Here is a 15,793-nt window from a genome sequence, read left to right on the forward strand (position 1 = left end):
ATCCATATGTGGAATAAATTTTATGTGCTCTGAGATGAATGTGCGCCCCCAGTAGAAACAAAAACCTAGCTGCAAGCACTCTGCTTTAATCAGCTGGGCAGCATTTCAATCTCTCCTGAATGGCTGCACAAGCACAAGGCTTAAGGGGAACACTGAGTGGACAAGTAGAAAAATGTCAGCAACCTAAAGGTTAATAATATCAGACCTACTTAGGAGCATCACATCTCTTCACTGACCCATTTAGTAAATTTAATAATAAATGAGTAAGCATAAATACTTCATTCAAGAAAGCATCTTCCAGTCAAAGCCAAAATTACTTAAGACAATGGACCGATGGGAAACTCTTGATCCCAGAAACATTTAGAAAAACAGCTCATACACAGGTGTAAGTATTAGTATCCGGTCTCATCTTGAATAGATTATTTATTAAAATCCTATTTTAGAATAGAAACAGTGTTAGGCATTTACCCCCGTAAGCTGGTCAGCTACAAACGGTTTATTGGTGGCCCCGCTCTTACTTCAGGGCAGGGTGACAAAAGTAATCAATACCAAAGGCAGCCTCGGTTTGGGCAGGCCAACAAATGATAGGCAGGGACCCAGCTTTAGTTCAGGACGGGCCGCCAAGTCTGTGGTGAGGAAAGCCCAGCACTAGTTCAGGGTGGGGCCACCGGTAAACCGTTTGTAGCCTGGCCTTCAGTCTGGGCGGGGCAGCAGGTAGCAGTTTATAAGCCCAGCCCTCGGTCAAGGCAGGGCGGCAGGCAAAACAGTTTATAAGCCCCAATAGTTAATCAAGGCCCAGCCCTGGTTCAGGGTGGGCCGCAGGAAAATGGTTTGTAAAGGTCCAGCAGTTAATCAAGGCCTAGAACACAAGTGAGGTCTCCTTGCTCCGGAGGGTTGCAGGCAGCTCGCTGACAATGGCGGGGAGGGCGAGGTGACCACCCAAGCGGTAGGTGGCGGGGAGGGTACAGGCCCGCCCACTCCACTGCACCCCGGCCCAGGGCCCTAGAGGCAGCAGTTTACTGCTGCTGGATCAGCGGGGGCTCTAGCCCAAAACATGCCGATCCGGGCATGTCTATGTCCATGCTGTCCCCTGGGCCACTTCCCTCCTCCCCCTCAGCATGTACTTTGCAGTCGCGTAGGTCTCCTGCAGTCACAGGGATCCAGGTCCAATGGCCACTCCTCAGCAGCTTGCAGAGTGGTTGGGAAGTCTGGGGAAGTCTCTTGGTCCTCCGGGCTGCTATGCAGCAGGGGCCTCGGTCGTCCATGCCAGCTCACCACCTCCCCAGGCATTTGTGCCGCTCCGTGGCATGCAGGGGAGCCCTCTGGCCTCTGCTATTCCTCTGGGCTGCTTTGCAGCAGGGGGCCCAGTGGCCCACGCCAGCTCTCCACCTCACTACTCTTTAGCGCCTTTCCTCGAGGGTTAGGGGACTCTTCTGGCCTCTTCAGTGGCCGGTGCCTCACTGACTTGGCTGGCAGGTTTTTTACCTCTCTGGCCCTGCCCCTTGGCTTCCGTCCAGGTGGCTCATTAGGGCCAAGTGTAGCCCACCAAGGCGCTGGGAGAGGTGCCTCCCTTCAGGGTCGGTGGGTGGTCATTCCAACCCACTACACCCCTCATTAGGCACTAACTAGAAAATTCAGAATCCTGGCCTACACAATCTGCCATTAGCTCAGTGTTTACCAGAGCCTCAAAATAATGAAGCCATCAGCATGTACCTTGCTAATGTAAAGGGCACAGACATTTAGGGAACGTCTACACAGTGGCACTATTTCGGGATAACATCTGTGTGTATCTTAACAGTACACCCATTATTCTGAAATAGATTTGAAATACTGGGCGTCTTATTCTGGCTTCCTGTAAACTTCGTTACATGAGGAATAAGGAAGATGCTGGAATACAGCTCTATTTCAAAATTTGGCACTGTGTATGCAGTGCCAAATTTCAAAATAGGACATCTCGAAATAAGCTACGCCATTTGCATAGCTCAAATGGCGTAGCTTATTTTGAGCTACGCACAACTGTGTACCCTTAGAATGAGGCTGTTTATATCAGATGTGTGACAATAACAGGCACAGCTGGACAAGCCAAAGGTGAAGTGACAGCCTGAACTCTGATTTGCTGCCTTTCGTTGCTTTGAGGTATCTTATCAATACCGTGTTACCATTTGCAGTCTGGCTGTCCGGCTGTGAATACATAGCCACTTAGGAACCTCCTGCAGTCATTTTGAAGTTTTAAACCTTTGGTTGGGATTATCAAAGAAGTCTAAGAGTCCCACTGAAATTCAGTGGGATTTGGAGCCCCAACACTCCTTTCATTTCTTTGAAAATGTCAGCTTTTGTTTTTATTTTAAAATGCCAGATTTCATCATGAAACAAAGTTTTTAAAGCTTCAGAAACAGCTACGGGAGAATGCTCATTATTACAATAGCAATTAAAAGATGATAGACAACAAACACAATCAGAACTAAGAGCAGATAGTTCAATTAGGGTATGTCTACACAAGCCACCCATTATTTTGAAATATTTTTCAAAATAACAGGCATGCTATTTCACCATCCCAGTAAACCTTGTTGCACAAGGGATAAGGGATGGCTCGAAACAGCACGTTATTTTGAAATCTGGCATTGTGTAGATGTGCCAAATTTCAAAATAAGATACACCATTTGCATACCACAAATGGCGTAACTTATTTCGAGTCTAGGGTGCTGTGTAGATGCACTCTGAATGCTTTACTACCCCCTTAGGCCAGACATAACATAGGATCAGGTACATGCAGCAATGCTTTGACAATATGAAGTCCTGTTTACTGAGACATACCTGGACCCTGCTGCAGGCCACACTGCTCTTTTATTTCAAGGATAGTACACATCAGCTATTCATGTGGCTACTCAGCAAAATGTTAATTAGCATTTTGCAATATATTTTAGTTTACACTTGACCTGTATATTTCTCATTCAAAGTGTTCTCATGCTTTGGTCCTTCATATAGGCATTCGTAAAGGAATCCAAATGGAAATGAAGGCAGGGAGAACCGTCTACTCTGCCTGTACAGGATAAGGGAAGAATAATAACAGAAGAACAAGAAGAGAGAGATGAAAGTACATGATGAAACCTATGTATCTCTGGACATGAAGAGAGAGGACTCTTTGTAGACTACTCTGTAATTTAACTTTGTACTGTCTCCAGATACCACAGTGATGGGCATAGTGTAGGTAGATTCTGTATATAGGAGACTGGGGCTCATGATGCAATGTCTCAGGAGGTCAGAGAATAGTGCTGTGAAACTGTCAGATTGAAATCCCTAAATTCTATAAAATTAATCTGGCTTTGACCAGGAACAGGAACTTTTCAAGGTTCACACAAACGTGGAAGAAGATTCAAGCTGGGCCTTTCCTTCCCTCAATTTTCTTTCCCCTAACAGACCTTAACTTCCACTTCACATGTTAGGAGTTGTAGGAATGCATAACAAGAGAAATCCCTACCACAAAGAGTTTACAATCTAATTTAAGACTTCTTATTCTGATGCGCATTACTACAGTTTTGACTGGAGTGTTCAAAGGTGAGTAAGGTCCCTGCTTTATCTAAATGACAAGATTCAATAGCCACCTTTAACAGAGAGCTGGAGTGGGAAGGAGGATGAGGGTAACAGTGAAAGGAGAAATATGGTCACACAGACTCACCATGGGTCATGATGTTCCATGTGTGTGGGTTGACATTAATGGAATTCTTAAACAAATTAGATTGGGAATGACTTAATCCTGTCTATATTTGATTTTACTTAAAAAAAATGCTATGGTATTCATTCATTTACTTTAAAATGTTTACTTATGGCAAAACATTGAAATAGCCATTTCTATCGTCAAAGGGTATGATAATACATTCTCACTGACATTCAGATTCATCTTTTTTAATACTTTAACCTGGCAAATCTGCTCTATTATAGTATATTATTTTCAGATCTTGCATGGTAAGCACCAAGGTTTTTGATACACAGCATTTTTTACTTCAAGCAATGTCTACTTTCTCATATCTAACATCAGTTGTCCAATTTAAATATTTCCCTGCAGATAAAATAGTTTTAAGATGAACACAGACCAGCTGATGGTTGCTCCTATTTACCTTACATTTTCAACCTCTTGCATGCAGACACTGTATGTTCCTGTGTTACATCTAACATAAACAGAACCGCCCACAGAAGGACCACACACTAAAGCTTTAATGCTGAAGAATTTTTATGTTTATCTTTTCTTTTACAAGAGCGATCTAGTGAGCGAATTATAGGAGGATAGGTTCATCTTTATAAATTAAGACTAATAGGTCTCGAGGTATTAAGCCAAAGCCCCAGTCTGAAAACATTCTAAACTTTTAGGGGCAGATTTTCTTGTCATACCTCCACAATTTACACCAGCTGATCTTTCTTACACCAGGGGAGTTTCCAGCTCCAAACCCAGATCCAAATTAAAGTTTTGCCACTAGACCTTCTCTCCAAAATCAGCCAGACCAAGGAAATGTAGGGATAATATTCATAATCTGGATCTGACCTTTGCAGTGACGACCCATTTCCTATAAGGAACAGACATAAAAGTGAGTTACCATATGAGATTATAGAGTCAGATTTTAAAATCAGAAGGGACCATTATGATCATCTAGTCCAGAGGCACTCAACCTTTCCAGACAACTATACCCTGTTCAAGAGTGGGATTTGTCTTGCATACCCAAAGTTTCACCTCACTTAAAAACTACTTGTGTACAAAATCAGTCATAAAAATACAAAATGTCACAGTCTACTACTACTGACAAATTACTCACTCTCTCATTTTTATCATATCATTATAAAATAAATCAATTGGAATATAAATCTTGTACTTACATTCCAGTGTATAGTACATAGAGCAATATAAACAAGTCATTGTGTAAATGAAAAGTGAATTTGCAGTGACTTTGCTAGTGCTGGTGCTATTTAGTGCTAGTAGCCTTTGTAAAACTAGGCTGTGATGGGTTGGGTCAGAGATCCTTTTGATGTGCTGAAATACCACTAAGCCCACTTAGCTGCCCATTGGGACACCTTACCATCCCGTTTTGCTGAGCCAAACCCCCAGTCTCTACCAGCAAAGGACAGAATTGGCGTCAAAGCCCACCACAGAATAATATAGACACTCAGATCAACTGAACTCTAGGAAGGCTCAGTCAAAGGGACTTAACACTCACCCACATGCACCACCCCAGTGGGACCAGAACCTCAGATAAATCCATCTTACTCTGTGTAAAGTTTTATACAGAGCAAACTGATAAATGTGGAGGAGACAGCTATTGTCTCCTCCACATAATTATTTACACTGGGTTTATTAATAGAGAAAAGCGATTTTATTAAATATAAAAGGTAGAATGGAAGTGGTTGCAAGTAAAAGCAGACAGATCAAAATAAGGACAGATCAAAATAAGTTAGATGCTTCCAGAAGTTGCAGTCATCTTGGGTGGTATGCAGGGGTGTCCTGGCATCTGGAAATGCCCTGATTATTTGGTTTCCTACCATATAGTTCTTTTTCCAAAAGAAGAATCCTTTGGATTCAGTTTAAACTTTTCAAACTTTCAGTGCAAAAATACAGCATATGAAATGGGTTCCAGCATCAGATAACCTGGCCACATGTTTTAGTAGGGGCATTCATAGTCCTGGCTTACAGGAAAACTCAGACTATTCGCAAAATTATTGTCCCAAGTACCAGGCTATTAAATTCCTTGAATACTATTAAAGGTCCTCACTTAGCATGTCTAGATTAGTAAATAGGTTTATATTTCATATGTGAGAGGGTAAAAGTTCCAGAAAAAGCAACAAAAATGATTAAAGATCTAAAAACATGACCTATAAGGGAAGATTGAAAGAATTGGATTTGTTAATCTAGAAAAAAGAAGACTCAGAAGGGACATGATAACAGTTTTCAAGTATCTAAAAGCTGTTACAAGAAGGAGGGAGAAAAATTATTCTCCTTGGTCTTTGAGGATAGGACAAGAAGCAATGAGCTTAAATTGCTGCGAGGAAGGTTTAGGTTGGACATTAGGAAAAACTTTCTGTCAGAATAATTAACCACTTGAATAAATTGCCTAGGGAGGTTGGGGAATCTCCATTGTTGGAGATTTTTAAGAGCATGTTAGACAAACACTTGTCTAGATGGTACTTGGTCCTACAATGGGTACTGGGGACTTGACTTGATGACCTCTTGAGGTTCCTTCCACTTCTACGCTTCTATTTTATAATTTCCAACTTCAAATACAGGAATGATACATGCACACAAATAGAATATACACATTCAGCAGATTATAACTTTTCTAATGATATATTACAAGATGTGTTTTGCATAAAACATCTTCCAGTTATGCATATTCATAAGCATATTTCCATAAATAATATGGGGGTACAATATCCTGACATACCCCTGGCAGACCTCTGTGTGAACCACTGATCTAGTCTGACCTGGATAAGCTGAAGGGTCCTTTGTGCTGTAGGGACCCTTGGAATGAGTATCTGTGCTTTTGTATTTGTGCTTGTGGCAGAACTTCAAAGCTGCCCAAAGCCTGTGAGTCAGCCCATACTCTGTTTTTTCATGGATTCAGTCCAGCAATGAGTCCCATGAAGGGCAGGATATTGATGCCTCTGCATAGCTCATTGTAGGACTAAGGCCAGAGTTTGTAAATTCTTCAGTGCCAGAACAATCTTATTATGTAACTATACAGTGCCCAGCTCCAGAAAGCCGGGATCCCTGATTATTATCTTTGCGTGCTACTATAATATTTAATAATAAAGGTCAAGATTTTTCAAAGTGACTTGTGATCGTGGGTGTCCAAATGGAGATGCCATAAAAGAGCTAATCTAAAAGGGGTTTTTAGTGAGTGGATGTTCACCAAAATTACAAGCCATAAAGCTACAGCTAAAGAATTCGAATGTATTAACTTCTACATGAATCCGCACAGAAACATTCTTTTTTTTTATTTTAAGCATTTCCAATAAAAATGGTGCTTTATTTCTTATTTATAATAGACATGAAAATAATGGTTACGTAACAGAATGGGGAAATTGCTTGTGTGAGCAGCGTAACAATGATTGAAGAGGACAAGGTCTATAATTGCTGGAGCTGAAAGTAACATTTGGAATACAGCTCAAATCTGGCAGCAATGGAGACAGGGCACGTAAGCAAGGTCAAAGGGCTTGTTTAGAATGGAGTATGATACAAACCAGTGTATAATATCATTGCCTCAGCAGAGTTCATCTTTTCCAGAATTTCTCCAGGATGCACAAAGAAACTTAGCAAAGAGAAGCACTCTATTTCCAGTTCCATCACACACAGCAAACATGGCCCAAGTAATCAATCATTTACAAGTCTATGCTTAAGATTTGAGATTAAAAAAATATATAAGGAGCCCATGGGAAACTTGTAAGTGCCGTAGTTAGAAAGAAGCTAAAGGTCTGGTGAAAGTAGTGGATACAGAAAGTGTAAATTCTTGTTACAGTTAAAAAACTGGATTTATATTATGGAATTGATCTCAAGAATAAGGTGGTGTTTTGGAAAAATTGCAAAGAGAGCTACCATTTATTTTTTATAACAATTCTGATCATATTTTTGTTTTTAATATAAAGGCCCTGCATATTCAATCCTCACACATACAAAACTTCTGCTGACCCAAGTGAATTCACAGGGGCTAGTTTTCTTCTCATTTACGATGAAATCAGGGGCAAGGCTATCAACTTAAATAGAGCTACTCTGATGAAGAATCTGTGAAAGGGAGAGGGGAATCAAGACCCAATGGTCTCAAAAATATCTTCACACAACATGGCCAGACTACAACTGGAGAAGTGTCATGGTTGTTTGGAAACTACAGAGCTAATATATATTCCTACTCATGTTTTCCCACCTGTTAAGGACTTTGTTTATAAGTAGTCTTAATGTTATATGTCTTCTATATATCTTAAAGAGTTTGTGCATCTGTCTGTCTGTGTGTTCATCTGTAAGTCCATTTGTTCAAGAACTCTTAAACAGAAAGAGCTAGGACCACCAAATTTGGTATACAGCTCCCTCTTTTCATACTTAAAGCAAGGTCAGGGTTTGATTGTGCCAGGACAATTGGATATGCATGGAATGTGATTGTTTCATATCAGATGGAAAGGGGTGATGCAAGAGCAGGGACAGTGATAGTCACAAATGACCACAGGGGGTCAGCAAGCACTCCAGACCCAAGGAGCAGCTGCGGGCTGGCAACATGGCTCCCACTAGTCTGGCCTGCCCAGGGGAGCACCTGCTGGAAGCCATATCACCACACCACCCCAGGCTAGCCCCTGGGAGCCCCCACACCTGCCCCCGTTCTTATTTTTTCTGCTAATTTGGCTAATTGTAGCTGCTGTAGAGATAAGCAGGTAGTAGAATAGACATATCTATCAGCGTTTGCCCCTTTTATCTGTGAGGGTGAATTACATGTGGGGAATTCATCATAAGCCTGGGAAGTGTGAATGTGAAGACATAATGTTAAGTGAATGAGGGTATGTCTACACTACCCCGCTAGTTCGAACTAGCGGGGTAATGTATGCATACCGAACGTGCAAATGAAACCCGGGATTTGAATTTCCCGGGCTTCATTTGCATAAGCGGGGAGCCGCCATTTTTAAATCCCCGCTGGTTCGAACCCCGTGTAGCGCGGCTACACGGGGCTCGAACTAGGCAGTTTGGACTAGGATTCCTATTCCTATTCCTAGATAGGATTCCTATTCCTAGATTCCTATTCCGAACTACCGGTACACCTCGTTCCACGAGGTGTACCGGTAGTTCGGAATAGGAACCTAGTCCGAACTACCTAGTTCAAGCCCCGTGTAGCCGCGCTACACGGGGTTCGAACCAGCGGGGATTTAAAAATGGCGGCTCCCCGCTTATGCAAATGAAGCCTGGGAAATTCAAATCTCGGGCTTCATTTGCACGTTCGGTATGCATACATTACCCCGCTAGTTCGCACTAGCGGGGTAGTGTAGACATACCCTGATTTACTTTGAGTTTTTTGGAACAATCATTTATTGAGACAAATCTCCCATTCAAGCCAATGGGACTTTGAATGAGGACTGCAAGATCTGGCTGTAGATTTTTATAGCAACAATGTAAAGGAGGGTTCATGTATGCAAGCTGGAGGTAAAGAGCTTTGTAGAGGTCTGCATTACAGCTAGCACAGTTTCTAGAGTGATAAGCACCAAGCAGCCTGCCCCGGCCTGCCAACAGCAATTCCAGGCCCATGGGCAGAACAGTCAGTGGGCCCCCCCAGTACACACAAGCCACACCTGTGCAGACATGATGCCCTGGACATCTGGGTGATGCTGCGCTTGCGCTGGTGCCCATCCAACTGCTGGCTGTGCTGCAGGGTGCACTCTCCAGGGTTTCCACATGCCTGCCCAGCTGTTTTTGCTGCTACTGATTCCACCTTGTGTGTGCCTAGGAGCCCTGCAACCCACCTGAGTGATTTAAAAGGGCCCAGCGCTCCTGGCCTCTGCCACCACTACTGCCAACCTCTAATCTATAGCCTTGTTACTCCTGCTGACGCTCTCATTCTTATGAGTTTCATCGTCCACTGCAACAGTTCTGTCAGTGGCGCTATTTTTCTCCAATACTGAACAGATGTTTGGTATCAGATCCTCAGCTGTGAGCAAAGTCCACAGTGTGAAACTCAGGGGGCAAGGGGAGGACTGCAAAGGCCCCTAGAGCAGCACTAACAAAATGACAGAGGGCCATGTGTATGCAGAGGGACATAGTGCCAGCGGGCACTGCAGAATCTTCTGGGAGCAGAACCACTGCTTGTTCTACAGGGAAGAGGTTCTCATATTTCCCCTGGGAGAACAATTTGATGCAAGCTCAGTTTTTCTCGTGCTCCATATTCTTTGTGTGGGATTTTCTGTGGGAGGGGGGCAATCCACGCTGCTATTACAATTGTTATGCCATTTGTATGAGGACACCTTTGCTCCTAAAAGCTACCTTTGATGGAAAGTATAAATACAGTGATTGGAGCTTATCGGAGAAACCTTGACAAAACGACATTCCATTGCAATTTGCACCTCCAACCGCTTTGTAATCCATTTCTCTGGGGCTTTAAGTTAAGGGCAATCCTTTTTAACAATGTCAAAACATCTTGTTTTGACATATTCAGAACTAGCAGCCCAGCATGTATCTCAGGAGGCTGCCCTGCCCCCGCACATGCTGCAGGGCTCTGTGACTAAGAACCTGAAGGGAGGGGGGACTGGTGCTTTGCGCACTTCCTGTTCTTGAAACAGGCAGCTTCCATTGGCCAGAAACCGGCCAATGGGATTGTGCTGGGGGTGGAACAGCCATGAAGCACCATTCCCCAGTCTCTTCCCAGATCATAGTTTGTAGAACATAAACGGCCCAGCAGTCGCTTTTCTGAGCAGCTTGCAGGGGTGGTGCAAGCAGGGGGAGCTGCCTGAGTTTTACAAGGAATAAGAGAAGTTGGAGGAAGAGTGCTCTATTTTGAAATAAGTGCTGTGTAGATGCTCCCAATTTTGAAATAAGCTATGCAATTGACATACCTCAATTTGCTTAGCTTATTTCAAGTTAAGCCCTGCTGTGTAGATGCACATTAATTGTGTGACCCTGTCCAATTGTATCGATATCAGTTTCCTTTATTTGACATTAAATTGCACATCAAGTATTCCTAGTATGGACTGACCACTAGAATATAACTGAGCCCTACTTGTGTGTGTGTACTGCTCTGAATTAAAAACATATAGACATTCACCTGCATGATAAGGCAAAAGGCTTGTTACCTTAGAATTGCTGTACTGAGATGCTGCTATTTTTGTTTCAATCCACAGAAGCCTGGGTTAGAAACAGAATTCATGGCTCCTTTTTTATACATACGGTGTTTAGAATGTATTTCTGTTTACTGGAAGTCTCCAAGTTTTATTATACTTAGGCTTAAAGAGGAATTTGCTCACTGTGGGAAACAAAGCATGTATACAAAAAGTCGTTTAATGTATTCCTCCTTGCTGCTAACTCCAAATGTATTGTAAACCAGATGTACCAGAGTCCATTAGCGCAGATCACTATGGTCACTTTGGATGAGGGGTGGGATTTTGAAAAGTTCTTAAATGCATTAGATGCACAAATGTAATTGAAAATTAATGAAACTCATGTTCCTAACTCACTATGGGTATGTCTACACTACCCTCCTAATTCGAACTAGGAGGGTAATGTAGGCATACCGCACTTGCAAATGAAGCCTGGGATTTGAATTTCCCGGGCTTCATTTGCATGAAGCCGGCCGGCACCATTTTTAAATGGCGGCAGTTCGTGCCGTGCAGCTAGACGCGGCACGGGGTTCGGAGTAGCTAGTTCAGATTAGGCTTCCTAATCCGAACTAGCTGTACTTCTCGTGGCATGAGGAATGTACGCCTCGTGGCATTTAAAAATGGCACCGGCCGGCTTCATGCAAATGAAGCCCGGGAAATTCAAATCCCAGGCTTCATTTGCAAGTGCGGTATGCCTACATTACCCTCCTAGTTCGAATTAGGAGGGTAGTGTAGACATACCCTTAGGCAGTTTTTCAAAATCCCATTCTTTGGAGTTTAAAGTGTGCTGGAGTTTAAAGTGTGCTGGACTAAAATGGGAACAGGCTGAGAGGTTTCTGCAGATGTCCCAAAGAATGGCCCAGATCACCACTGGAAGGGATCAGTCTCTGAGCAATATTCCAGCCCCACCTCTTTGTGAGGGTCTCCCACAATGACAGCAAACTCTTCTGATACACACACACGCCTTGGTGAAGGCAGGGAGAAATGGAAAGGAGGGGAAAGAAGCAAGAGAAGAGAAAAAGGGAGTGAAGGAAGAGGAAAAGGGGCACATAAAAAGGACAATCCCCCAATGCTCCCTGGTGAGTCTATGAGACAAAGTCCTTGGTAGAAAATCAAGCCACCTTAAGCTAGTGATTTCTATGCCTAGAAGTCAGCTGGTACCAGGTCGATCAGACTGAACAGGTTCCAAACCTCTCTGAGGCTCTTACCTTCTAAACGGTGACTACAAAAATCAGTCGCAGGGTAGGAGAAAACTCAGACGAGGTTCCTCCTCATGCTCGTGTACATTAATCCTAATTCTTTCTCAATACCCAGGGAGAGCCCTTGAGAAGGAGCCTTGCTTCTGCAAAGCCACAGGGGTGTCTGAGGTTGCCCCAGCCTTGCCTCTCTGTCCTGCTTGGCTGTTATCAGGGTTTCTCTATGAGGTCATCAGCTCCCAACCACTGTCCTCCAATAGGCTGAGGTCCTGCAACAGACCTCTGTGATGTCACTGCCACTCCCACCCCTCTCTCGTAAGGATGACCCTGGCCAGTCTCTTTGGATGTTTAAGTGGCTTTCCTGGATCATCCCACTTAGGGGCTGTGTCTAGACTGGCAAGTTTTTCCGCAAAAGCAGTTGCTTTTGCAGAAAAACTTGCCATCTGTCTACACTGGCCGCTTGAATTTCCGCAACACTGACTTCCTACTGTCTGAAATCAGTGCTTCTTGCGGAAATATTATGCTGCTCCCGTTTGGGCAAAAGTCCTTTTGCACAAAGCTTTTGTGCAAAAGGGCCAGTGTAGACAGTTCAGATTTGTTTTGCGCAAAAAAGCCCCGATCACGAAAATGGTGATCGAGGCTTTTTTGTGGAAAAGAGCGTCTAGATTGGCACGGACGCTTTTCCGCAAAAAGTGCTTTTGCGGAAAAGTGTCCATGACAATCTAGACGCTCTTTTCTGCAAATGCTTTTAACGGAAAACTTTTCCATTAAAAGCATTTGCGGAAAATCATGCCAGTCTAGATGTACCAAGGGTGTGTCTAGACTATGGAGGTTTTTTGAAAAAAAAGCGGCCTTTAAAAAAAAAAATTAAAAAGAAAAAAAAAAACTTCACCTGCATCTAGACTGCCATCTCATTCTTTCGAAATTAAATTGAAAGAACGTGGTGGTTTTTTCAAAATCGGTAAACCTACTTTTACCAGGAAGAACGTGTTTTCAAAAGAGCTCTTTCAAAAAAGAGGTGTTCTTGAACGCAAACAGGGCTTTTTCAAAAGAGAGCATCCAGATTGCCTGGGTGCTGTCTTTCAAAATAGTGGCTCACTTTTGCAAAACTCTTGTGGCTTTCTAGATGATCTCTTTTGAAAGAAGCTTGTAGTCTAGATGTACCCCAGATGAGTCTGGGGATCAAGCTGGCTGCACAGTAAAGCCCCGGAGGCTGCTTTCTATGCCACATTCAGTTTTTCATTTATTAGTAGACTTTAAGCCCAGAAGGGACCATCTGAGCATCACATCTGACTCCAGCGTATCTCAGCCCTCCTGTCTATCATAGTAGCTAAGCTGTGATCCAAGAACACACTGGAAGAGTATCTAGTCTTCATTAGATAGTCCAGGAGCAAGAAACCCTTAGCTGTAAGCCAGAGGCCCATGTGGGGCCTATAAGAGGGGGCAGTGAAGATAGGGGAGCTGTGTGCTGAGAATGATGAAGACAGAGGACAGTTGCTGTGGGAGAATAACTTGGGTTCTGTTTGGGACACTGAGGAAAGGGCACCTGCAACGCAGCCCGATCTGACCCTAGCGGGATGCTGGTTAGTTTAAGTTGAACAGAAGCTGGGTTGTCACAGGCTATGGCTGGAGAAACAATCTTTGCTTTATGTTGCTTGATTTGCTGGTTCCTTTGTAGCTGAAAGATGCACCAAAAACCCAGTTCAACCGCCAACCTGGGTCTGCAAGTGCTTTGTGTTTGCAGAGGCTGCTGCTAACTCTGTCCCCACACATTTCTAATGCGTGCACTGCCTTAGTAACCCACCAGATTGTTTTGAAAACAGGTTCTGTTTTAAAAACTCTGGTATAATTTTTTTGCTCTTTGCATGTATCCCATCCTGGAAGGTGAGAGTGGATTTGTCAGTTTCATTTTCTGTTTCTGGTCAGTTTCATGTCTTGATGTCCATGGAGGAATGGCTCTGGCCCCTAGCCGAGGGGCTCTGTATGTAGGGCAGATGAACAGGCAGGCTGGCATGCAACAATCCAGCTCTGCTCAGGTTTTGTCCAGAGGTTGTGCCCCCTCAACGCATTGGGGTCAGTGGGGCACCATTTTATAATCCTACATCAGGCCCCATAAACCCTAGTGACAGCCCTGCTTGCTGTCCTAATACACCACAGCACAGTAGAGGAGCAGTGAAGGTGGATCCTTAAGGAGGCTCAGTTAAAAGGGGCTGAGCATGGCTGGGACTTGAGCAATGAGGAAAGGTGCTCTGCTATGGTCATTGGAGGCCAAACGTTGAAGATTTCTAAAGATAACTACAGCACTTGACCCAAGATTTAAAAACCTGATGTGACGTACAAAATCTGAGAGGAACAATGTGTGGAGTATGCTGACAGAAGTCTTGGAACAGCAACACTAAAATGCAGACACTAAACCACCAAAAAAAGAAAATCAGTCTTCTGCTGCTGGTGTCTGACTCCGATGATGAAAATGAGCATGTGTGGGTTTGCTCTGCTTTACATTGTTATTGAGCAGAGCATGGACCCGTATCCTCTGGAATGATAGTTGAAGTATGAAGGGACAAATGAGTCTTTAGCACATCGGGAACACAAATATGTTGCAATACCGGCTATAACAGTGCCATGAAAATACCTAGTCTCATATTCACATGACATTGTAAACAAGAAGCTGGAAATATTATCTCCTGCAAATTTCAATCAAATGTGTTTGTCTGAGCAACTGACTAACCAATAGAACTGAGTGGACGTGTAGGTTTTAAAGTGTTTTATTTTTGAATGCAGTTACAAATATAGAATTATGTCCAAAAAGTAAGGTCAATTTTCATGATAAACAAATTTCACTATAGTACTTGTATTAGATGAATTGAAAAATACTATTTTTTGTTTACAGTGCATGTATGAGAAAAAAATAAATACAAAGCGAGCACTGTACATTTCATATTCTGAGTTGTAATTGAAGTAAATGGTATTCTAATCAGGGATTAATCATAATTAATTGTTAATCACTTGACAGCCCTAAAAATATCATTTTGAAATTCTCAAAAAAGATAACAGGTACAATTCACATAAACAAGATAAATATTCCTCTATTACCGTGGTTTGCACATCTGATCTAAGTCACAAGGAACTGTCATTTTTTTTAGGTATGTTAAGACACAAGAGGTAGAAGTCAATATTAAAGAGCACTTCCTATTGTTTCTGAATGTGAAGGAAACTACCAGAAAGACTCAGTCAGCTGAGATACTTTAGGGCTACAGCTACACTGGCCAGTCTTGCACAAGAACATATGCAAATAAGGTGCGGTGACGAATATCGCTGTGCCTCATTTGCATACTTAATGAGCCACCATTTTGCACAAGGGGCTTTTGCACAAGAAGGAGCATTGTAGACTGCTCCTTCTTGTGTAAAAACCCCCTCTTGCACAAGAGCCGTTCTGCCGCTTATTTTCAGGCAGAATGGCTCTTGTGCAAGAGGAGGTTTTTGTGCAAGAAGGAGCTGTGTAGACTGCTCCTTCTTGTACAAAAGCCCCTTGAGAAAAAATGGCAGCTCATTAAGAATGCAAATGAGGCACGGCGATATTCATCGCCATGGCTCATTTGCATATGTTTTTGTGCAAGACTGGCCAGTGTAGATGTAGCCTAGGAATTATCTAGACAGGTTGTGGCATTTGATAATTGTAGGGAATTGGGATACGGTAATAGCGCTAACATGAGAGGTCAGCATCAAGAGTATGAAATCTTATTTAATTAAAAAGAACAAAGATATTGTTTTGT

At 43.0% G+C, this 15,793-nt stretch overlaps 1 protein-coding gene across 1 annotated transcript in view; it reads right to left on the reverse strand.

Moving 5' to 3' along the window:
- Positions 1–12,170, reverse strand: part of LOC102454802 (collagen alpha-4(VI) chain-like) — a 135,826-nt gene extending 123,656 nt beyond the window's left edge. The window contains exons 1-2 of the mRNA XM_025183550.2: positions 12,033–12,170; positions 4,387–4,559 (exon numbers count right to left, since the gene is read on the reverse strand). The gene's annotated coding sequence lies outside the window, so the exon portion shown is untranslated. The remainder of the gene's footprint in view (positions 1–4,386; positions 4,560–12,032) is intronic.
- Positions 12,171–15,793: the final 3,623 nt, after the last annotated feature.

Source organism: Pelodiscus sinensis, chromosome 2, assembly GCF_049634645.1.
Source record: "Pelodiscus sinensis isolate JC-2024 chromosome 2, ASM4963464v1, whole genome shotgun sequence".
NCBI classification, from domain to species: domain Eukaryota; kingdom Metazoa; phylum Chordata; order Testudines; family Trionychidae; genus Pelodiscus; species Pelodiscus sinensis.